Source organism: Urocitellus parryii, chromosome 5 (genome assembly GCF_045843805.1).
Source record: "Urocitellus parryii isolate mUroPar1 chromosome 5, mUroPar1.hap1, whole genome shotgun sequence".
Taxonomy (NCBI): Eukaryota; Metazoa; Chordata; class Mammalia; order Rodentia; family Sciuridae; genus Urocitellus; species Urocitellus parryii.
The window spans coordinates 16773097-16797281 of NC_135535.1; the positions used below are offsets into that span (position 1 = coordinate 16773097).

At 42.5% G+C, this 24185-nt stretch overlaps 1 protein-coding gene across 1 annotated transcript in view; it reads left to right on the forward strand.

Annotated features, from left to right (window-relative positions):
• The first annotated feature begins 10114 nt into the window (after positions 1-10114).
• Slc41a2 (solute carrier family 41 member 2) overlaps positions 10115-24185 on the forward strand; it is a 117099-nt gene continuing 103028 nt past the window's right edge. The window contains exon 1 of the mRNA XM_077798718.1: positions 10115-10201. The gene's annotated coding sequence lies outside the window, so the exon portion shown is untranslated. The remainder of the gene's footprint in view (positions 10202-24185) is intronic.

Sequence of the window (24185 nt, forward strand, 5' to 3'; positions counted from 1 at the left end):
GGCCCTCTACAAACACGTTCTGGGGAAAATTCACGTTCTGGGCAAAATCCACGTACTCCACCAGGCTCTAATCAGCAGGATACGCCCTATTCCTGGCAGGGTACACCTTAAACCTAGAACCGCCCTAAACCCAAGGAGCAGGATACTCCCTAAAACCTGATCCACCCTAAACCCGGATCCGCCCTGGTCCTTGAGAAAGGTCACCTTACTCAAGCATACGTGCAATGTCACTGCAAATGACCTGAGTCTAAGACAAGCCCATTTCCACAATGGAGAGTCCTTCCTCTAAGCAACATGGGGTAGGCTGACAAGAAAATTTCGATGCGTCATTCCTACTTGGCAATGGCCCTCAGCATCTCCCCCCTTCTGATTAATTAAACAACAAGCAATGTGGCTTAAGTACCATGCCTGGTAGATTGTCCAATTCAACATATGGTTCTTACCCGTCATAGGAAAAACTGACCTCTAGGCGTCAGCCTCCTGTCTTAGGTTGATACCACTGCAATTGGATCATACCCGTCACTGACTACCGGTCCAGCATACAGCCATACTTGTGGATAGGCCTATGCACCAGTGGGGGGGTGAGGTTCTTGCCTCACCTCTGTTGGCCCCCAAATTTAGCCTTGGTGCCAGTGGGGGGGGTGAGGTTCTTTGCCTCACCTCTGTTGGCCCCCAAATTTTAGACCATCACTAGCAGAAGGGAGGAGGATACAGAAATGCCATGACACCAAGCCAATTGACGGCTCCTTTGGAAAAATTGCATCACTGGTGACACCATCAGCAAAGATATGCCAGCACTACCACAATTTGCTGCACCAGACGATAGTTCACAATGCATACAACTGATATATAGTCCAGGCAAGTTCTGCAAGCAGTTCAAATCGGAGGAGTCTATCAATATGTCCATTTCCTCCCAAAGTAAATAGAGTCCTTGATTGAGCATTACTTGTTGAGTTATATTCATTGATGCATCAGTTTATACAGTTTACTGTGATAGCTATCATAGAAGCTGTAGTTTGGTTTTATCTTAGTCTTCACTGGCACTGGGATGGAGATGGGAATTCTGGCAAAGATGCTAAAGAGACATTATCCTGAAAAGAATTATTAAATATAATGAAAAGGAAAGGTGAAAGTAAACAAACAGATCTGTTAACCTCCTTTAAAAACAATCCTTAACAGCTGTTTACCTAATTTAAATTAAACTATTTAAATCATGTGAATAAAAAAAATAACTCAGATCCATTTTTTCATGAGCACTCCTCATATATGATCTATGGACATACGCACACACAGACATACAACACAAAACACAAATGTGCACACAAACGTACAACATAAGACAATAGTACAATATACATAAGACAATAGTAAAGGCCTTGTAGCTTTACCTAGGTGAAATCTCCATTGCAATGTTTAAAAACTCCACAGTCAAAAAATAAAACTGAGGGGGCTGGGAATGTGGCTCAAGCAGTAGCGCGCTCGCCTGGCATGAATGCGGCCCAGTTCGATCCTCAGCACCACATACAAAGATGTTGTGTCCGCCGAAAACTGAAAAATAAATATCAAAAGAAAAACTCTCTCTCTCTCCCTCTCTGTTAAAAAAAAATGAAAAAAAACCTATAAAAAAAATAAAACTGATCAGAAAAACATTAACCTAGGTCTGTATGAGCTCAAAAAATAAAATAGAACTTTATGATGTGGGAAAAATGCAATAATAAAATAGATATTGAAAAAAGCATCCTGGTTAATCACTGTCACAGATGTAAGAATAGCCAAGCTGGAGCTCTGGATATCAGCTGTTATGGATTTGAGTCAAATTATCTTCTTTTCGGTCTGTATAAATTGCTTTAGTTAATCTCTCTGGAATCCAAATCGGCTGCTGTTCTCCCTGTGGAAACACACAAACAGAACCCCGACTCCAGACAATCATTGGGTCAGGACCTTTCCATTGTCCTGTTAGAATATCTTTCCAAAGTACCTTAGGCTTATGTACATTTTTTGGACACATATGCCTTTCTGCAGCACGGAGACCTGATGAATCCAAATTTTAAAAGTTTAGGGTAAAAAGGGTTATTTTAAGTTTATCTTTGGGGGATATATACCCCTTAAAAATCCTTTGGCAATGGCTCTCAGCACTTTCTTTTTTTTTTTTTTTTTTCTTTTTTGCAATACTAGGAAATGAACTCAGAGCTTCACACATGCTAGGTAAGTACTCTCCACTGAACTAGTTATTTTTATTTTATTTTTATTTTATTTTGAGACAGTGTTTCACTAAATTGCCTTGAACTTGGAATCCTCTTGCTTCATTCAGTCTCCTGAGTAGTTGGGATGACAGGCATATGCCATAGTTATAGATTCAGTCTGCAAATCTCTGTGCTATATGTCCCCACAATTCTCCTCCTCCTCCTCCTCCTCCCCCTCCTCCTCCTCCCCCCCCCTTCCCTTCCTTCTCCTTCTCCTTCTTTTTCCCAGGGACTGAACCTAGGGGAACTTAATCACTGAGCCACATCCCCAGCCCTTTTTATTTTTTGTTATTTTGTTTGTTTGTTTTGAGATAAGGTCTCTCTAAGTTGCTTAGGGCCTTCCTAAATTGCTAAGGCTGGCCTTGGACTCCCAATCCTCCTGCCTCGGCCTCCTGACTTACTTAGATTACAGGCCTGCTCCACCATGCTCAGCTGTCTCCACCATTTCTTTGAACACTTCCTTTATATCCAGTGCAACAAATTATTGCAGGCACATTGTGTACTTTTTCTACTACAACCCTGAAATGAGCCTTTTCTTCAAGGAGCACAGGGCTGTGTTCTGGTGGAGAATCCTATTTAGAAAGTTAAACCCAGAAGCTGGGTGTGTAACATGTATACACATACAAACAAATGCATGTCCTCCTATATCTATATTTATTTTTATATTTATTTACCTATTCATATTTCTTTAACAAAAGAAACCTACAGCTATAGGCTGGCTTGATTCAGCTCATAGGGGTGATTACTAAATATCTGTGAGCTGGCTGTAAATTGAAATCAATTATGGTAGTATTTACACCATAGTAATCGGCAAATACTACACATCAAGATTTTTCCCCCTAGAGAGCCAGGTGAACAACACATCACTGAAAACCTGACTTTCATTATCCTCAATATATTTACTCAGAATATTCAGAAACTAGTTTCAGAATTACTTATCCATAGCACTGTGAAAATCTAGAGGTCAATATTTGTTTATATTATAATTTTCTTTTTTGTGGGTAAAATTTACGTGTAATGAATGGCATCAATCTTATGTGTCCAATTTGATGAGACAGTATCCTGTATGCATATTAAGCCCATGTGCATATTGAGAAACAGAATATTTCAATACTCCAGAAAGTTCCCTTATGTTTCTTTGTGGTCAGTCTCTCCCACCTAAAGGCAGTCACCTTTCCTTTTCTTCTCTTCCTCCCCTTTTTCCTCCCCCTAGTCCTTCTTCTTCCCTTTCCTCTCCCCCTTCTCCTTTTTTTTTTTCTATTCCTTAACCGTAGATGAGCCTTGCCTTTTCTGGAATTGCATGTGAATGAATCACACAATGGAGTAGACAGAATAATAACCTCTCTCCCAGGACCTAGGTACACTAATTCCTGGAAATTATGAATATTTAAGTTACATGGCAAAAAGGAATTAAGACTGTGGTCCAATTAAGATTTCTAATCAGCTTACTTTAAAATAGGGCGATTAAGCCACCTTACTCATAATCCCAGATCTTAGGAACCTGAGGCAGGAGGATTGCAAGTCCAAGGCCAGCCTCAGCAACTTAGCAGGGCCTTAAGCAGCTCACTGAGACTCTGTCTCTAAATAAAATTCAAAAAAAGGGCTGGGGATGTGGTTCAGTGATAAAGCACCCCTGAGTTCAATCCCCAGTACTAAAAAAAAAAAAAATGATTATCCTTGATTATCTGTGTGGGTCCAGTGTAATCATAAGGTCCTCAAGATGGAAGAGGGAGGCTGAAGAGAAGCAGAGGGAGATACGGAAAACCAAGGCTAACAACATTGTGTCCTAAGATAAAGGTACTATTGAGGATGTGGTTAGGACGTAGCTCAGTGGAAGAGAGCAAGGCCCCGGGTTCCACCCCAGCACTGTGAGAAAAAAAGAAAAAAAAAAAAAAGAAGATACTGTTGAGTGGAAAGATCAGCAAAGCTTTATGCTTTGGCATTTTTAAGAGCTACAATCATGGTTTTCAATGGCTGTTGGGGAAGAAGAGAGGACCTTAAATCTACCTGTCCTGTGTGACTCTGGGCAGGTATCTGGGAGAACAGAGTGTCCTAGGTAAAGAGAACAGCAGGTCCAAAGCCAGGAACTCGTGGGCACAGCTGGGGAATGATAGAGACCTGAACACATCCACCTCTGCTTCCTCAGAGCTGCACTTTAAAGGCACAGGGACAGGGATACTTGCAGCATTACCCTGTGCTTGTGGGGGAGAATCTCAAAATAGGGCCCTGTCAACATAATGTTCTCCCTAATACTGATATCACCCAGAAGTACTTCCAATTACTTAACATTGTGTCTCTCTTGTGTTTTTTCCTGCTTAAGTAGTTTGTGCTGCTGGGAGTGCTCTTCCTGCTTCCTGTCCTCTGACTTTCCTAAAAATCCCCCTTGAACGACCATTGAGCCTTACAGTCTAACATTGTGTCCTCTTAGGCATCTTCTCTCTTACTCCCCACCGGAAGTTAGTTGGATACACCCTTGGCACCTCAGACTTGCTCTTGCACAGAACAATTCCACATCATCGTCATTTTGTATTTCATTGTCCATCTCCCTGATAGGCAACGCAGTGGAGAACTCAGCTGTCTATGGCCTCCATTTTCCAGATGAGAATCTGAGGTGCATCCCAGGGTAGAGGTCCATTCCTCATCCCTTGCAACAAGGATAATCACAGCACCCACCTTGGAGAGGTGTGGGGGCAGAATAGTTCACAGGGGCAAGATGGACCAGGCCACAGAGCAATGCACAAGCCCTCACCAGGTGATCTCATACCTGTCTCATGACTTTACTGCCATACCCACTTCCATTGCAGCGGCAGGAATTCCATTCTTCCAGTTGCTGAGCCAAAAACCTTGGAGGCCACTTAACCCCTCTCTTTCCTTCCTATCCTTCACTTAACCCAGGAGCAAATGCCATCCTTTGGCTCCACTCCAATGAATGGACCCAGAGTCCACCCTCCTTATTGTTTACTGGGCAACCACCTGGCTCAGGCCACCTCCCTCTCACCTGGGTTTTGTCAAAGTCTCCTTACGGGTCCTGCACCCTTGGCTCCCTTGGTCAGCTCTCCACAGTGACTCCATGGAAACCGAACTCAGAGTGGTCCACTTCCACTCAGATCCTTTCAGCAGTTCTGTCTCATTCAGGGTCAAAGCCAAAGGCCTTCACAAGGCCGGTGAGCTTCATGCCCCACCCCAGCTACTTCTCGCTGCGCCTGCTACCACTGCACTCCGGGCCACAGGACTCCTGCCGTCTCTTCAACACGACACACGCTGAGCTTTCCCCATGTATCATGACTGCTCCCACGCGCCTTTCCATCCAGCCATCAACATCTCCCAGGGTTACTTCAAATAAAACAGTGCCCCCTCCTCTGCACGATCTCCCCACCCTGCCCAGAAACTCTTGAGGCCCCTAACCCTGTTTTATTTCTTTTCATAGTGGCTATCACCATATGAATACGTGTATGTAGACATATGTAGATATACATATATATATATCTACATATATGTGACATATATATATATCTACATATATATCTCTATATCTATCTATCTGTCTATCTATGTATCTATGTATCTATTACTTGTTTACTGTCTTTCCTCAATGGAACAGGAACTCTTTTACAAGACAGGTATTTGTTTAATTTACTCACAACTGTATTCCCAGAGCTTAGGACAGAGAATGGCATTTAGTTAAGTGCTCAATAAATATTTGCAAATGAATGGATGAAAACCCATATTTGGCACACAAAAGTCCCACAATAGCTATGCACAGTTGAATGTTCTGGAGACTCCTAGGAAGGTGCTGATGTTGGGGCTGAGGGCAGAAACCAGATTGTGTGTCTGGAACATTTGCTGCTTGGGCTGTGTGTCTCCTGAATGATGCTTCCTCCAATGCTTTTTCTTTGGGGGGCATTTTATATGGTTTGTGGGACCCCTTTTAGGTAGTCTACACTGTGGTTCTTGAACCTTGGTGATCATCAGAATTATCCACAGAGGCTCTTATTTAATGGGCCTGGGGTGAAGCTGGGGGATTAATTCTGAGCAAGGATTTATTTATTTTTATTTGTTCTAATTAGTTATACATAGCAGTAGAATGCATTTTGACACATCATACATAAATGGAGCGTGACTTCTCATTCTCCTAGTTGTATGTAATGTAGAATTCACTGATCATGTCATCATATGTGCACATAGGGTAATGTCCCACTCATTTTACTTCCTTCCTACCCCCATACCCGCTGTCCCTGAGCAAGGATTTAAACCTTGGTTTCCTCATATGCAAAATGGAATTATCATACTATCTTCATGGATGTAAGAATTAAATAGAGTCATCTCTGTGAAGTGCCTCACACTTGGTAAGTATTAGGGTCCCTTTGCTTCTGCTCAAGCTGTCTCCAAAGTTCAGAGGTTACATTCTTACACGTAAGACCTCTAACATGCTTCCCCTAAACTTAGTTTTGATGTCATCTCTGTCTAAATCTCTACTTTTACTCCCAGATTTTTTTCCCCCAAATATATACCCAGCCACTTCACTTGAATGACAAAAAAACTCAACGTATCTATAGCAACTCAAAATTGTCCCCTTCCAGCCTTCTCCTGTAGCTTCCCATTTCAAATGAGAAACTCAGAAGTCAGTTGGCACTTCTCCTCCACGGTTCACACAGAACTGGTTCTAACCTTGGTCTATATCTTTAATCCACAATCTCCTAATTTCAACGGCTCACAAACTGGTTTTCAGGCATCCTCTGTTGCTACCTTCTTATTTATTCCCCACATCACTGCCAGAACCATCTTTTATAAATACAACTCTGATCATGTCCAGTTGGACCCTCTCCAGCTCTTCAGTGGCTTCCTATTACCATTAGGCTCAATTCCAGAGTCCTCAGCGTGACCCTCAAGGGCTCTGCTCCACACCTCCTTCAGGACTAGCCATCTTACGCTAACCATGGTGGCCTCTGCCCAAGGCCTTAGCAGGCAGAGCCCCTTCCTACTAGGGGTCTGGCAGAGGCTGTTCCTTCAGCAAGTGCATTCCCTGCCCCTAAACCCTTCTCTGTCCTCCTCCTTGATCTTCAAGGCTCAGATTAAATGTCACTTCCTCAAGGAGATCTTGCTTGCCCATTCTGTAACTCCCAGGTTTTCTTCTGGCAATCATCACAATGATTGCTCCCTGTCCTCAATTCTGTGCCTCTTGCTTCACATTTTGAGTTGCCAGCTGTCAGGCAGCAGAGTAATGTGATTGTTTTATCTGCACGCTCCGGACTTGCTGTTCAGAAGGGAAGGCTTCTTCACCTGATTTCAGCTCGAGTTATTTTCAGGGCTGAAATTGAATTTACATTTCAGTTCCGACTTGAAGCTGAACATCCTCAAAAACACCCACCTGTGGAGAGCAAGATGCGCCTGCTCTGGGTTACTCCAGGTGGTGTAGAACAGCAGTCTAACCCCGAGTCACTCCTTTTATAAAGCAGCAGTTTGCCATGATCCACTCCATTTTGCGTATCCATCCTAAGGCAGAATGACTTGGTAACTCGTCTAGGCAAATAAATACCTGATATTCGACATAAAGAATTTATTGAAAAAAATAATCCCCAGGTGCATAGCACAATCATAAGGCACAATATGATAAATCAATCAATCATATGTTATGATTTGGGTATATGGTGTCCCCCAAAAGTTCATGTGTGAGATAATTCAAGAAAGTTTAAGAGGTGAAATGGTTAGGCTATGAAAGCCTTAACCTAACTGGTGGATTAATCCATTGATAAGGATTAGCTGGGTGGTGACCACAGGCAGGTAGGGTATGGCTGGAGAAAGTAGGGAACTGGGGACGTGCCGCACTGGGGACGTCCTTGTGAACAGAGTTTTCTCTCTGCTTCTGGGTGGACATGTCCTGAGCTGCTTTCCTCTGCTAGCCCTTCTGCCATGATGTGCTGCCTGACCTTGGGCCAAGTCAACCATGGACTGAGCCTCTGAAACCATGAGCCAAAACAAACCTTTCCTCTTCTAAGGTGTTCTTGTCTGGTCTTTAGGTCACAGCCATGAAAAATCTGACTAAAACATCAAGCTTATGAAAATCATCACCTGGGAACCTTCTGAATTAAATCTGAGGCACTTGGATGCACTTGAATGATGCACTTGAATCCATGCTAGAGAAACCAGGCCCAAGAGCTTATCAAACACCTAAGCCCATCAAATGACACAACCCCCTCACCTGAAACACCTAAGAAGAAGGGCACCTAAGATGGCGACCCCAACCTGTACTGTCATCTTTTCACACCACCTGAGATCAATAGGTGACAAAGATCCCAATTCTGGGGCTTTAGCTCAGCTTGATCTCACTCTCGACGTGGCCCACTTGGAACTTCCTGCCCCCTGTGCCTTGACCAGCTCCCTGAAACCTGAGCAGCTCCATGCCTCCAGAAATTTCTAAGGCTGGGTTCTTCCTTTTTCAGAATATCTCTCAGGGACCCTTCTACATCTCTATTAGCTCTTTGCCTCTGCTGTTCGTTATGCCTCTCAACTCTGTGGCCACTACTAACACTTTATGAGACGCTCTGCAACCTATATATCATTGGTAACGTGTGATGTATGTCCCTAGTGTTATATAGAGATTCACAATTAAAACTGGAACAGGATAAAAGAATTGGTGATTGCTACCCTCGTGACACCAAGTGAACCATGAGAACTCTGTGAATCAAAGCTACTGAGATGGATACAGCTATGAGTTTATGGCTAGTCAATAAATTCTGACCTTGTGGAAAGACACAAACAAGTCCAGTCTGGGTTAACGACATAGCTCCCAACAACACTACATTGTGACACACAGAATGAAGAACATAAGTAGAAAGTTGTCTGCCATATGCCAGTTAATTGAAATGAAGTGCGGCAGAAACCACCAACTCGTTCAGGAAAAAATGGTGGGATTTCAAAACCACCAGAGGTTGCTTTCTCCTGTATGTGCTGCGTGTAGAATTCTTGAAAGACACATGGCCCAGGGGAGGAACACCTATTAAGTTGGAACTTCTGGCAAATCTTCAAGAGCACCTAGTGATTTTCTAGTGCAGTTAAAACAACAACAACAACAACACATTAAGAACCATTTGAAAATGCAGCCAAAACACTGCTTTCCTAGGTCAAATAAATTTACTTCAACTGTTTTTTAATGGGTTTTATTTTCTGATTGTAGAAGGGGTCAACATTTTACTCCACAAAATAGAGTAAGCAGATAAGCGAGGCAGAACAGGTTTGTTTTATGGACATAAAAGGGCTGAAGAAAGAAGAAATGAAAAATGAAAAGCAGACTGATCATTTCAGAGTGAGTTTTCTTGTGAAGGTAGGGACAAGGAAACAGAATAATAGAAAAAAAAAAAAACCTGATTTACATCAGGTTACTTCGGGTTACCTTTTTTTTTGTACAAGAATTAAGTTAGAGACCACTTCCTTGTCAGGCCAATCAAAACCGCTGTTGCTCTTGAGGTCAAACAGTTTAGCTTCATCTTGGTAGAACTTTGGCCACTCCATTTTGAGTTTTAGCCTGCTCTTAGGGCCCAGTGCAAGAGCCCCGTCCAAAAAAAAAAAAACCGGTGGCTTCCTGTATTTAGCATTTAGCACCCCTATTGTTTGCAATGGAACATTCATTCTTAAAAGGTGTCCTGAAAACCATCAGAACGGAGAGAGTGGCCTCCACATGCATGGCCAAGAATGACATGGAAGCACCTTTCACCCTGAAGATGAAGGTTCAAGTTCAAAGTTTGACTGTAAAACGAAAGGAGGGGAAACCTGCATAAACATTCGCTGGTGCCCTTCACCACCTGAAAACCTATTAAATCATGGTGGAACTCAGACTTGGTGGAAGCTGTGATCTGATTTTTAAAACGAGTCTTCCTTTCAGAAACAGTGTTCCTCTGGAGTTGCCCCGGGGCACATCCCATCGCCCGAGTCATGGACAATAGATGCCCCCCCCCCTCCCGGTAAGCAGCTGTTCCCAGGAGGGGCTTCACCTTCACCTGGGTTTGAAGGGAAACGGGGGCAGGCAGAGCCGCTCCGCGTGCAGCCGCCGCCCGGCGCCCCTCGCCCAGGCTCCCACCTCCCTCGCGCGGGGAAGGTGCTGCGGGCTGCGCGGCATCTCTCCGCTTCCCTTGGACCTTGGCTCTTGCGCGGCCCACGCTCTGCGCTGCGCGGCGGAAAAGCACGCGCAGGGTCACATGTGGCTGGGTTTTAAGCCCAGTCCGCAAGAAGCACGATCCCCGCCGAACCGAGGCCCTCGGTCTGGGAGCAGACGCCGTGAGTCGCGGACTCGGGGGTCCGGACGTCGGCACGGGCGCCGTGGGGGTGCCGGGCGGGGTGGCGCGTAGGGCGACCGTCCTCCGCGGCCACCGCGCCGCTTCCCCGAGCGGCCCCCGGTGGGCACCCTCCTGGCGCGGGGCCGGGGGCGGCGCCGGTGGCCGGGTCGCCGCGGGGCGGCCACATCACCAGCGCGGGCGGCGGCGGGGCGTGCGCCTGCGCGGGCCGGGGCGGGGCGGGCCGCGGGCGCCGGCTGTCAGCGCGGGGCCGCGACGGCGCCTGGAGGCGCGCGAGCAGGAAGGACCGCGGGCCGGAGCCGCCGCCCGCCCCGCCGCCGGTGCCGGGCTCTAGGTGAATGCCCCTTCCCCGCGCGCCCGGCGGCCGCGGCTCGACTGAGGGACCGGCCTCGCTCCCGCCGGCCGCCGCCGCCGCCCCGGCAGGTGGTCGCGGAGGGAAAGTCCGGGCTTCGTCCGCGGCGCGGGGTCCCGGCGCATCCCAGGTGGTGGAGGGAGGTGGGGCGGGGACCCGCGGCGGGCCGGGCCGGGGCGCGCACACCGGACCCTCCTCGCGCGCCCCGCCGCCGCCGCCGCCGCCGCGGACCTGTCGCCCGGCCCCGCAGCCCCGACCCGAGCGCGGGCGGTGGCCGAGCGCGGACGCGGATGCTGGCGGGGGCCTCCGGCAACCAAGTCCGGCTTGGAGGCTGTCACCCGGGTCTTGTCTTTCTGTCAGTACAGTGTGTCTCCATTAAGAAAAGAACAAATAATAATTAATAATAATAATAATAATAAACCCCCGGTGTTCATTTGTGGGAAGAGATGACACACTGATGTCTGTGACTTGTGGATTACGTTTGTGTGGAGATTACACATGTCCTCTTTTTGTAAATGAGTGATTTTAAAAATCGAGATTTACGCCACGTTCGATCCAACTCGTCCCTCGGAAGGGTCCACGGAGTTTCGCCACTGCCACCACCATTCAGAACATTTACCTCGTCCCCCGAGAAACCTGTCCCCGTTGGCAGTGACTCCTCGCTTCCCCCGACCCCACCCCTTCGCAACCACTGAGCTGCTTTCTGTCCCTGTGGGTTGCCTGCGGTGGACCTTTCCGATAAATGGAATCAAGGATGGGTGTCTTTCCGTCGGGCTTCTTTCACGTAGCATAGGGTTTTCCAGGTTCATTCATGCTTTCGGGTGTATTAGTACTTTATTTTTGTTAATAGCTGAACGATTCTCTGAAGTGTCACATGTTCCACCTTTTGCTCATCTGTTCACCAGGTCATGTACGTTTGGGTTTGGTTTTATTTAGTTATTGAATGTGATACTGCCATGAATATTTGCCGACGCTTTGCCGACGTATGTTTTGAGTACTTGAGCATATACCTAGAAGTGGAATCTCTCTGTTTAACTTTTTTGAAAAACTCCCAGGCTTTACCAAAGCAGCTGTACCTTTCTGCATTCCCTCCAAGCAGTGTATGAGGGTTCCCAGTTGCTTCACCTCCCCACCAGCACTTGTTATTTTCTATTGACTCCCTTTTAAGTTCTGGCCACCCTAGTGGGTGTGAAGTGGTACCTCTTTGTGGTTTTGATTTGCATTTCCCTAATGGTAGGGATATCAGGCATCTTTTCATATGCTTATTGGTCATTTGAGTATCTTTTTTTGGAGAAATAGCTATTCAAATTCTTTGCCCTAATTGCCTTTGGGTTATTTGACTTTTTATTGTTGAGTTGTGGTGTTCATTTATTTAAAAAAAAAAAAAGGCATTCTGGGTTTTGGGACTAGCACTGATTTAAAAAAAAAAAAAGCCAACCAACACAATACTAAAATCTGTAATTCTTACACCTGTAGTGCTTATACAGATATACAGGTACTTGGGTAGATGTTGAATAAGTGCCATTTAATCCTTTCACAACACTCTACTTATTATTGGCCTTTTTCCTGTCCCCCTTCTATTTTCTCTTATGAGAGATGCTTCAGAAGTCCTGACCAGAGTCAAGAGGGCTAACCTGTACTTGCTATTTTCATATATTCTGTGCTTAGTTTGAAAAGTTCTGGTTATCACTTTAATTACAAATAATTTATATTGGTGTCTAGTTAGATGAGCTAATAATAGATTACTCAGTTAAATTACTCAGAATTTTATATGCTTCTTGCAAAACAGAGGGTCTTATTTTCCTCAGTTTGTGTCATTTTTAGTACAACCATGGGTGGTAAATATTTTTGATGGCATTAAAGAGCCACTTACAGGTGAATGAGCACTGTTATGCCTATTGCTTGTTAATTTTTCAGTATGCACCAATTCAGCATCAGATCTTGATAGCAAAAATTACTTTGACAGCACCTCCAAGAATTCAGACTCATTTTTGCACTAATCTAATAGATTAAAGAAAAAAAATATTCAACAATACCTGATAAAGTATAATAAGAAGATTTATTTATTTAAAGAAATTTAGTTGTAGACGGACACACTACCTTTATTTTACCTATGTGGTGCTGAGGATCGAACCCAGTGCCCCATGCATGCAAGGCATGTGTGAGGCCCTGGATTTGATCCTCAACACCGTATATGAATAAAAAAATGAAATAAAAGATCCACTTACAAATAAAAAATATTTAAAAAAAGAAAAGGTATATAGGGACCATGGCAATAGGATTTTGCAGAGTTGGGGAGAGAGACTGGGCTCAATTCTGAATACAGCATGGGCAAGTAGGAATTGATATCCAAGGAGCAGAGTGGATAGGAAAGTACAAAGGGAGGCTAGGGTGTGGCTTCAGGGTAGAGTGCTCTCCTGGCATGCCTGAGGCCCTAGGTTGGATCCCAAGTGCTGAAAAAAAAAAAATAATAATAAAATGAAAATTTAAAGGCCTCCTTGAGAAGTACAAAGGGGAAACATCAGGGGTTGGGGTTTTCTGGCCAGTCCAACATAACAGGATTTTGGTAAAGATAGATCCTGTGATCAATCACCTGGGGCATGTGGAGGAGGAGGAGCTGATTAGATAGTCAGGGTGGGAGTTTCTGGTTAAACTAACTCAGCAGGATTCTTTGCTAAACCTGAATTTTACAATGTGCACAGATGGCCCTAGGAGAAGGTTCAGGAATTGGATTAGAGTTTGGTCATGCAAGAATCTTTGTCAGTGTTTAAAAGTGTACTACCAAATTTCAGAAGCGTTATAGAAAATAAAAATTTTGAAATAGAAACAGTGAAAAAAGCAACTGATTAAAAGTATGTGAAGTACAGTGCCAATACCCTGTAATCCCAGCTATTTGGGAGGCAGAAAAAGGAGGATCTCAAGTTCAAGGCTACCTTGCGCAACTTGACATGTCCCTATCAACAAAAAAGATAACAAGGATTGGGGCTGGGGCTGGGTACAGTGGTGCACATTTGTAATTCCAGTGGCTAGGGAGGCTGAGCAGGAGAATCAGGAGTTCAAAGCCAGCCTCAGCAATATAGCAACTTAGCGAGGCCCTAAGCAACTTAATGAGACCCTGTCTCTAAATAAAACATAGAAAGGGGCTGGGAATGTGGCATAGTAGTAGAGCACCCCTGGATTCAATGCCCAGTACCACTAAATAAAATGTGTGGAGAGCAGCTTCAGCTCTACTTCAACCTATGGATTATAAACAGTGGTAATATAATAATAATAATGTTATTATTATTATAATATAATAATATTATAAACAGTGCTAATATTATTGACTCTTTTATTCCTTGCTGCCTTTACTAGAAGAATAAGGTTGACATTTTCAGTGTATAACTTGTGGTTTTGTTTTGTTTTAGCTATTGAGATTTTTTTTTGGGGGGGAGGTGATTCTGGGGGTCGAATCCAGGGCCTTGGGGTGCAAGGTAGATACTCTACCACTGTGCTACATCTCTAGACCATTTGAAAAGTTTTTGTTTTGGGGCTGGGGATGTGGCTCAAGCGGCAGCGCGCTCGCCTGGCATGTGTGCGGCCCGGGTTCGATCCTCAGCACCACATACAAAGAAAGATGTTGTGTCCGCCAAAAAATAAATAAATATTTAAAAAAAAAAAAAAAAAAAAAAAAAAAAGAAAAGTTTTTGTTTTGAGACAGGGTCTTGCTCTGTTGCCCAGGCTGGGTTCAAACTTGTGATTCTCCTGACTTGGCTTTCCAAGCACCTGGAATTACAGGTTTGCACCACTGTGCCCAGCTGTTTCTTCTTAATTTACATACCTACTCAGATGAAACCCTAGCACCTGAAAAACTTCGGGTTTCCTTCGAAGGAAGGAAAGTCCTGCCCTAAGGTGTTTCCTCATAGGAGGTGAAATGTAAAGGAAAACTTTCTCTAAGGCAATATAAGCGCATAAAAGAGCCAGCGAGAGCCTGTCTTATTGACCTTTATCCCTGTCTTAGCAATTAGATAAGTTACTGTAAGAGAAACTAATGATAGGGATGGAGAAAAAGAAGTGTCTCTTTAATCTTGTTTACTTTTACTTAGACGTGTGAAAGTTCTGTTGCTGTTCAGAGGGGGACACAAGCAGTCTCCTCGTGAGTTGTGTGGTGAGTAAAAGGGTTTTGTGGGCTAGCCTAGGGAATCGGTCACCATTCACAAAAATAACTGCTATTATATTTTCCTTGGAAAAGACTAAACCTCTTAAAAAAAAACTTTTAAAGAGGGTGACCATTTCATTATGTGGTTAAATACATAGATTATACAAGTCCATTTCCTTGTGTTACTACTCAAATATTTACCGAGTGTCTAATATGTTAACAGGCATGAGGCTGGGCCCTGGGGATTCAGTGGCAGTCAGGAATGGGTCCTCGCTGCCATGAGTTTACAGCCTAGAACTTTGGGACCAGAGGAGGGGAATGAATTTCAAAGGCCAGGAAAGTGATGTCTAAGAGCCAAGATCATGAGCAGGATCAGAGAAGCCAGGGGAAAGGGAAGAGAATGTGCAGTACCTGAGGGTGGAACTTTTCTAACTGCAAGTGCTTACTAGTATTTTGTGGTGTCAGTTTAGTATCTTGTGTGTGTGTGTGTGTGTGTGTGTGTGTGTGTGTGTGTGTTTGGTACTGGGGACTCAACCCAAGGTCACTTAACCTCTGCGCCACATCCCCAGCCCCTTTATTTTTTGAGACAGGGCCTCTCCAAGTTGTTTAGGATCTCACTAAGTTGCTGAGACTGGCTTTGAACTTACCATCCTCCTGCTTCAGCCTTCTGAGCCTCTGAGACCACAGGTGTGCGCCACTGTGCCCAGCAAACCAATGTTTTTCTTTTTTTTTGTTTTATAAATTTTTAAAATTTATATATTTTTAGTTGTGGTTGGACACAATGCCTTTATTTTATTTCTTTATTTTTATGTGGTGCTGAGGATCGAACCCAGGGCTACCCACGTGCTAGGCGAGCACTCTGCCTCTGGGCTATGACCCCAGCCCCCACCAGTGTGTTTTTAAAAAAGAAATAAAATAGAAGGATGGGTCACATGTAGCTACTTAGTAGATGGTGAGGGTGGGTGGGGTTGTTTATGCAGGACGAGTTAACCTTATGAAAGTTTGGATTTATCTCAAAGGAAATGAGAAGGCACTGAATTTAGTTGGGGCCTGATTAGATCCGTATTTTTCTGAAGGTCTCATTCAGTGTGGAGTCTTTCAACTCAAGTTCAAACTTCAAGTCTCTTGGCCTCGTGTTCCAGGTATTCTAAAATCTGGTTCCAGTCCATTCTAAAGCACTTTCCATTGTTTTTATTATTAGAATCTTCTATTTCATAAAGATTCTTTGCCTACCTTTGCATCATGAAGGCAGGCTCTGAGAACAGATCTTACTTTTGTCTTTTCACAGTGAATCTTGCAAGTAGCATGGTGCCTGGTACAGCTATAAACTAAGAAAATTTTTGTTAATACAGTCTAATTATATTCAGTTAATAGAAATGTTATGTAGTAGTGGACGTGGCTTTGCTGCTCCTAGTAATAACTTGCTTTTGAACAAAAAAAAAAGGTTGTTTTTTTTTTATTTTTATTTTTTAGTTCTCGGCAGACACAACATCTTTTGTTGGTATGTGGTGCTGAGGATCGAACCCGGGCCGCACGCATGCCAGGCGAGCGCGCTACCGCTTGAGCCACATCCCCAGCCCAAAAAAAGGTTTTTATTAGAATTTTTTTCTCAATTGAAGTCACGTTAGTGATAGAAATAAATTACCTTTTAAATAAGTGAATTTAACAAAATTTAATAAAAGAGTACTAGAGATAAGAAAAAAAAAGCCAATATGCTTTCTATTTTTGGTGTTTCTCCTCCCAAAGAGTACAGGAAAACTGCACAGGTGATTCATAGGAACTAGCAATCCAGCAATTTTTTTTTTCTGCCTTTGGAGGGGGCATTATTGGGGATTGAACCCAGGGGCTTTGCCTCTGAGCTACATTCCCACCCTTTGTATTTTTTATTTTGAGATAGGGTCCTGCCAAGTTGCTAAGGCTGGCCTTGAACTTGCTATCCTGTCTCAGTCTGCAGAGTCAGTAGGATTACAGGCACGAACCCCCACGGCCTGCTTAGGGATCATCTTATATTTTGTTTGAACTTAGAGGCATTTCTCTGAGTACTTGCCCAAAGGTAGTTTTAGGAAGCTGCTAGGGACAAAGAGAGGTAAGTTAGATTAAAACATATCAATCATTAGAGGTAAGAGGAAATAGATTTTGCTCTTAGAAGTAAGAATAGAACATCCATATGCCTCAAAGATCTTACAAATAAGAATATGAAGATGTCTCAGTTTGTTGCCAGAGAATCTACTGTCAGAGTACTATGACTTCACAGAATTAATTGTGAAACCCAATCACGAAAGGAAAATTCTTCCAGTGTATCGTTCTGATAAGTGGCAAGAGAAGTTATGAAAAATTCATGAAAGGTAGAGATTTCAGTTCTGATTCAGGTTTATTGTAGTGTATTTTTGAGGTGTGGAAATTTTCCTAATTAGTTTTGTAGTAAGATTTTATACACACACATGCATACACATCTTGAACTAGAATGCTAGAGTCAAATTTTGCTAATATATGATGGCTTTTTAAAAATACTCATTGAATTGGATACTTCTATGTTCCACTGTGTCCTATTTTAAGCAGTGCACCATAGGACCAAATGGAAACTATTAACTTATATAAATTCACAGAAGGAAATAATTCCAGGTGTGGGAAAATATTGTGCACACAGCTGTTCACTGCAATGTCATTTTGTCAAGAAAACGTCCTGCTGTAGGGCAGTGATGCATTAACCTGCGGCAGGACACCTAAGGCCATTGAACCCGTGTCTTCCCTCTCTCCTCCCACCTGGGCAGACAGTTCCCCAGAGGTGAGTTCTTTGAGCACTTTAATGTTTGTGCTTTCTGACTTTTCTTCTAGCCCAGTGGTTTCCAATCTTGAGGAGGGGTCTCGGTGTCTTCTTGGGTCAGGTAAGGTGGGGCAGAGTGGCTGGGGTACAGGGTGAGGGAACTGGTGTGCTTTGAGTTCACACAACCGTTTGGTGTATTGGCATTTCACATAGGGTTTAATTTAATCAAAGTGTTGCTCTTCTTAAAAACAAATGTTTATCAACAATTGGTCTAGTTTAGAAAATGAAGTCCTAAGCTGCCTCCTTAGGAATTGCAGGTCTGCACAGATGGCCGCCTGCTGCTTGGTCATGGGAAGCTTCTGCTGGGACCTGTCCACATCCCTGCAGTTTCCTGCCGGTTGCTGGTCTCTGTGTTAGATATACTCTCTCCTCTTCTCCCATCTCTCAATCTTACTTGTCCTTTAAGGTTCAGCTAATGATCACTTTAGTTATTCATTTAGTTGCCGAACAAATACATATTGTCATATACACAAGTTGGTTGGATGCTGAGTAGGGAATATGTAGAATTTGTTTCAAAAGCTCATGGCCTTGAAAAGGATGACCTTCATGTATATGAGTGCAGTAAGATGTAAGGAGGTCAGAGCACTATGGGAACAGGAGCTTCTGGACTCTGTGGTCTGACGTCTATAACCAAGGCAGTTTATGCTATGGTTATGTTTCTGGGTCTTCAGAAAACATTTATTTATTAATAGATGACGATATGGAGAGTTCAACTGTGAATCAGAGGTGAGACCACTGAGCTACATTCCCACCCCTTTGTATTTTTGATTTTGAGATAGGGTCATGCCAAGTTGCTGAGGCTGGCCTTCAACTTGCAATCCTCCTGTCTCAGCCTGCAGAGTCAGTAGGATTGCAGCAGACCTTGTACCTATGGCCATGTAAGCTGGTGTAGATCATACCAAAGAATACCTGCAGTGGCTTCTGTATCACTAACAGTGGTTAGAGAGTCCTGAATTCAAATCCTGTGTCTTTATTTTTATAATATAAGAGATATTTATAATTATTACAGTATCAGCTCATTTGAAAATTATAAACCAGAGATTCAGTACAGCAATGTACAGCATTTTTGTGACTGTGTAACATAGCATATTCACTAGTAAGAGGAGAATGAGGTAGGATGTTAGGTTTTGAGCCTTTTATAAAAATATATACTAATAGTGACTATGATAACATTAGGTAGCATTTACTGAAAGCTCAGTACAATTTTCTAAGTGGTTGATATGTATTAAGTCACTTAATCCTCATAATAACCGAATACAGAGGATATTTTTTTTTTCATGAGGAAACTGAAGTCTAGAAGCAAGTGTTCCATAGCTAGTGACAATCAAGATGTAATTTGGAAACAAATTTTCCCTCTTAACTGAAGTGTGAAAAATTTGTTGAATTAGTCACTTATTATTTCACCATAAAAATCACGCAATATAAATCATGTTATTGACATACCTAACAATAGCATAGGAAATAGCTCTCTAAACTATGTTCAGTTGCAGATTGCACAAAGCATTTGCTATAAAGATTCCACATGAATAATACAATTTTAAATAGATAGTTATTATTCTCCTTTTAAAAAATGTACCTGACCGAAACCTATAAATTGAGGTCTGGAATTATGATCATGTATGGATTTTTTAATCTGAATTTAAGCTCTTCTATTACTCCTAAGAACACATACTCTTCCTTTCTCAATCCCTAAAAGGCAGTGTTTAAAAGGCAGGCTAATAGGCATGTATTTGAGCATCAGCAAGGGGGTACCACAAGAGAGAGAAAACTTAAATTTTATAATTTTTTTTTGTACTGGGGATTGAACCCAGGGAGGCTTACCCGCTGAGTCACATTCCCAACCCTTTTTTGTGTATTATTTAGAGAAAGGGTCTTTCTGAGTTGCTTAGGGTCTCGCTAACTTGCTGAGGCTGGCTTTGAACTTGTAATACTCCTGCCTCAACCTCCCAAGCTGTTGGGATTACAGTGTTTTATAATTCTTAAAACAAGAAGCATTCATGGGAGAAATCAGGCCTTTTGGACACCTGAACTTATTTTGTTTGGCTTTTGAGCTACACGTGATGGGTTAGGGGAAGATGTACCTCAGTCCTCATGGTATTCTGGCCCTCTGAGGTAGCTTGTAGTTATTTTTCACAGTCATCCAACAAATAAAAGCTGTAAATGAAATCATGGTATGAAAAATAGAATGTTGTAGACTAATGAGTTTGCCTAGAGTGTTTGGGATCTATTAGCTGAATGAGGGCTGTTGTCTTTTAGTTGTGCTGTTCTTTGGGAGAATGTGTGGAGAGAGGAGGAAAGAAAGTAGAAGAGATTTTCGAGTTCCTGGGAGTTTAAAAATAGAGGAAACTGCAAGTAACCTTTAAAAATAAGTGTAGAATAATATTGACCAGGAAAATTTTTATTGATATTTTATGAAATGCAAAAATCAGGACACAAAACCTTATGTATAACATAAACTCAGTTTTTGTTTTATACATGTATTTGAACAGTCAAGTTCATTGCATAGACCAGTGATCATCTGTGGATGACAGCTTTCCAGGATCGACAGTTTTTGTCTACCCTCAGTTCTTTCTTTATGTAGAAAGAAAAAGAATAAAAGAGAACTCTATGGACATGAGAAGCAAAGGATTGTCCAGTGTTTTTCTGAGCAAAGACCATGTATGGCAGGGAAATTGGGTGGGTGGCCTGGGAGTAGTTTGATCTTGAGCTCTGAGTTGGACTGCAAGTCCTCCAAAAAAGGGCTCCTTGTTTTTCTTTTGTGTTAACTGGTATTGAATTTTAAAAAGTGCTCGGCCCTGACCAAAGTGTGGAGAAGATAGATGATTGCAGGGGGTAAAGGTACTGAAATAGGTCATTGTTTCAATTGGATGCCAATTGAAACCACACTGTGTACCTGTCCCTCACCTCAGCAGCATGGAGTCTCTGCTCAGGAGTCTGTGCACTCAACCTCTTAGGGAGAGCAGTTTGGGGAGGCAAAAGGTCTAGCTTCATCCTCAGTGTGAAGGTGTCCCCAGGGACCTTCTGTGGGAGCTGTCTGTGCTGCTTAGTCACCTAGAGGAGGTAAGGGACTTCAGTAGCCAGCTCGAGGGTGGAGGATGTCAATGCATGCTGGGAACAGGGAAAGGGAAGGACATGGAGGATGGGCAGAAGTGCTCTGAGTAAATATTTGAAATGCGATAGCCTGGAAAATTATGGGGCCTTCATGATCTTAGAGCCTGGAGTGAAATGATTACGTGTGGCAAGTACTTTTTTTTTTTCCCCTTTCACTTTTCTTGAAAGTTCATTTTTCTGTTAAACATTGGTACATCGACTTCTTTTCTTCCTTTTAAATGTTGGCCCCTTGGCATCTTTTCTACACCTTAAAATTCTGGAAGCTTTTATTTTTAACTTTTAGCTTATTTATTCAGTGAGTCAAATTATGTTTTAAGTTGGTTGTAGAAGTGGGTATGCCTTTTTAAAAATGGGACCCTAAGAGTATTAGAATGTGATAAAAGAGTAAAATATGAAAGTGTACTTTTGTATGAATTCCAAATAACAGTTTCTACTCATTTGAAATGATAATGAGCTATAGTTGCTTAGCTTCTAAATATGAAGATTTCAGATTTATTACAGATTTATAAGTGTTAGAGAAATAGTTAAGGATATGTTTTATTATCATGTATTCTATCTTTTGTTACACAAGTGTTGTGTCAGCTTATAAAAACCCCTACAAGAAATATTGAGTTAAAAAAAATAGAAGTACAAAATCATTCCAGAATAGGTTGATCATAAGATTTGACTTTTAGATGGAGCCGTTTCCTCCCTGCTAAAAACAGATGGCTCCATCTCTATTAAAGAAAAGCAAAAATACCAGTATTCCAGTGTCAAGGCTGCGTGTGTGTGTGTGTGTGTGTGTGTGTGTGAGAGAGAGAGAGAGAGAGAGAGAGAGAGAGAGAGATTGATTGATTGTGAGAGAGTGGGGAACACCCTTTCTGTTGTTTGAGGGCAATTCCTCAACTTCAGAATAGCTCTCTGGTTCAGCTTGTTTGCCCTCCAGCCCTTCTTAGTCCTGTTCCAAATAGCGGCACAAAAACTTAGGGTAATTGCTTCCTATATTATAAAACTGCTTATTTGTTGCTATTATTTAATCAAATAATAGCAACATGTTCCATGATATTGTTCGCCTTCCAGTTGGTTTCCATGGGGGTAGATAAGACCTGCCTGGTGGCCCTGGTAGAACACACTGTACTGTCCTAGGCGGTGCACCTTGTTCTTTGGACACCTACGGTATTTAATCTGTCAACATTTTCCCAGTGGGTAGAGTTGCTTTAACAGTTGATTCCGTCTTTGTTGATCCATTGGCTTATTGATTTTGTTTTCTGTTTTTGTTTTGTTTTTGAGATAGTGTCACTGGGCTGCCCAGGCTGGCCTGGAACTCCTGGGCAAACCTCCTGCCTTAGTCTCCCCAGTAACTGATTTTGGCTTTTTTTTTTTTTTTTTTTGGTGTAGCCTTCTTCCAAATAAAGATTCTTTAAAAATAATTAGTAAATTTCTTTTGTTAGTGAGGGGGATTAGAGTTTCTCATGATTCTGAGAATGAAATGAGCTGCTCTGGGTCATTTGGAAGATTATGACACATATTGAGGATTTATTATACAAAGGATTTATCATTCCCACTATTATTTCTGCAGGCTTAAACAAATTCTTTGCAAATATTCAGCTATCTCTTAGGCATGAAGAAACGTTGGGGTTAATACCTTTTATGGCATTGCTCTTTCCTGTCCGTGGGCGACCTTAGAAGTGAGAGGTGGCTTCAGGGAGTTCTGCTGGCTTCTGGGTGTCAGTAGCTGAATCAGGCCTGGGACTGCTCCAGCTTCTGTGTGCCGGTCGAGGCCATCAGTTTTATAGCAATCTGTGTATGTGGGGGTTAAATGCCCTTCACTCTTCTCTCATTTTCCCCTCTTGTCAAAAATGTCTGATGTCACTACCTGTTGCCCTAAATGAAACTGTGAGCTCTTGAGCTGAGTTTAGGCAGAAAGCTTCCAGTTTAAGCCAATAAAGTTGAGATTTTTCTCAGAAGGCCTGTGGATAAGAATAATGAAACGGTAAAAATGGTTTAATAAAAGCTTAGAGCTAATCAAGGTGGAGAAGAGACTTCTTCAGTGTGATTCCATTATCAAGACTCATGGGCTCTGCGGGTTCGGATACGTTCTTACGGAAACCCAAGGGAGAAACTCTTTGGAGACATGGGATCTCACGGTAGCTTCTTCAGGCAAGAGGGATTTTTTGTTTTATTAGAAATAAAGAAGCTAAGTTCAGAATCATAAAACTAATGTCGAATAGGCTGCTGGGACTTTAAATTTTTCTCTTTAAAATGAGAGGAGTTGGGCATGGTGGAGCCTACCTGTAATCCTGGCTCCTCGGATTACAGAAGGATTGCAAGTTCAAGGCCAGCAGGCGCAATTTCGTAATTTCAAAAATAAACAAAAAAAGCACAGGGAATGTAGCTCAGTTGTAGAGTATTTGGCTAGCATGTATGAGACCCTGTATGACCCCTGGTATTTTTATTTAAAAGAAAAAAAAAGAGGGGAAATGAGTGAAGCCTAATTTATTCAGATTTGAATTTTTAAATGAAAATAATTAAAGAAAATTGAGCAGCCATAGAATCAGCTTGCTGCTTGAGTGCTGCAAAGAGCAAGTGGAGTGAGCATCATCCTTATCTTTATGAACCCATCCCACAATGAAGTACTGAGTGTTATTCAAAGGAATAAAAACAATTTATCAAACAAGAAAATAATTTGTACTGTATCAGCTGAGGTCCGGTTTTGTTTGGCATGGCCTTTCTAGAAGTTAATTGAGTTGACTACATAACATATCTTGTTTTGTGATTAGTGCATTTTAATAACAAAAAGAAACATCAGACACACAGAGGAACTGAAAGGAGCGGAAAACATGCTTGCAGAAGGGCTTAATAAAGAAGAGGTAATAACCAAAGTATGACCCACGGGTGGGTGGTTGTGTGCCTCTGTGGGTGTGATGGGACAGTGGTTTTTAGTGTATTGATATAAATATGTTTAAAAACATGTTCAACATGTTTTTAAAGTTTTGACCAAATGTGATAATTACCGGTAATAGATTACATCAAAACTCTTATTTATTGTTATGAATTGTTAAATTACTATTCATACCTTTCAGAATGATTAGGCACAATTAATACCTGCCAACACAGCTTTGCTGAATGTTTTTTTTTTTTTTTTTTTTTTTTAACCACAGATTGAACCTGGGGGCACTCGACCGCTAAACTATATCCCCAGCCCTTTTGCTCTATTTTATTTTAGAGTCAGGGTTTCACTGAGTTGCTT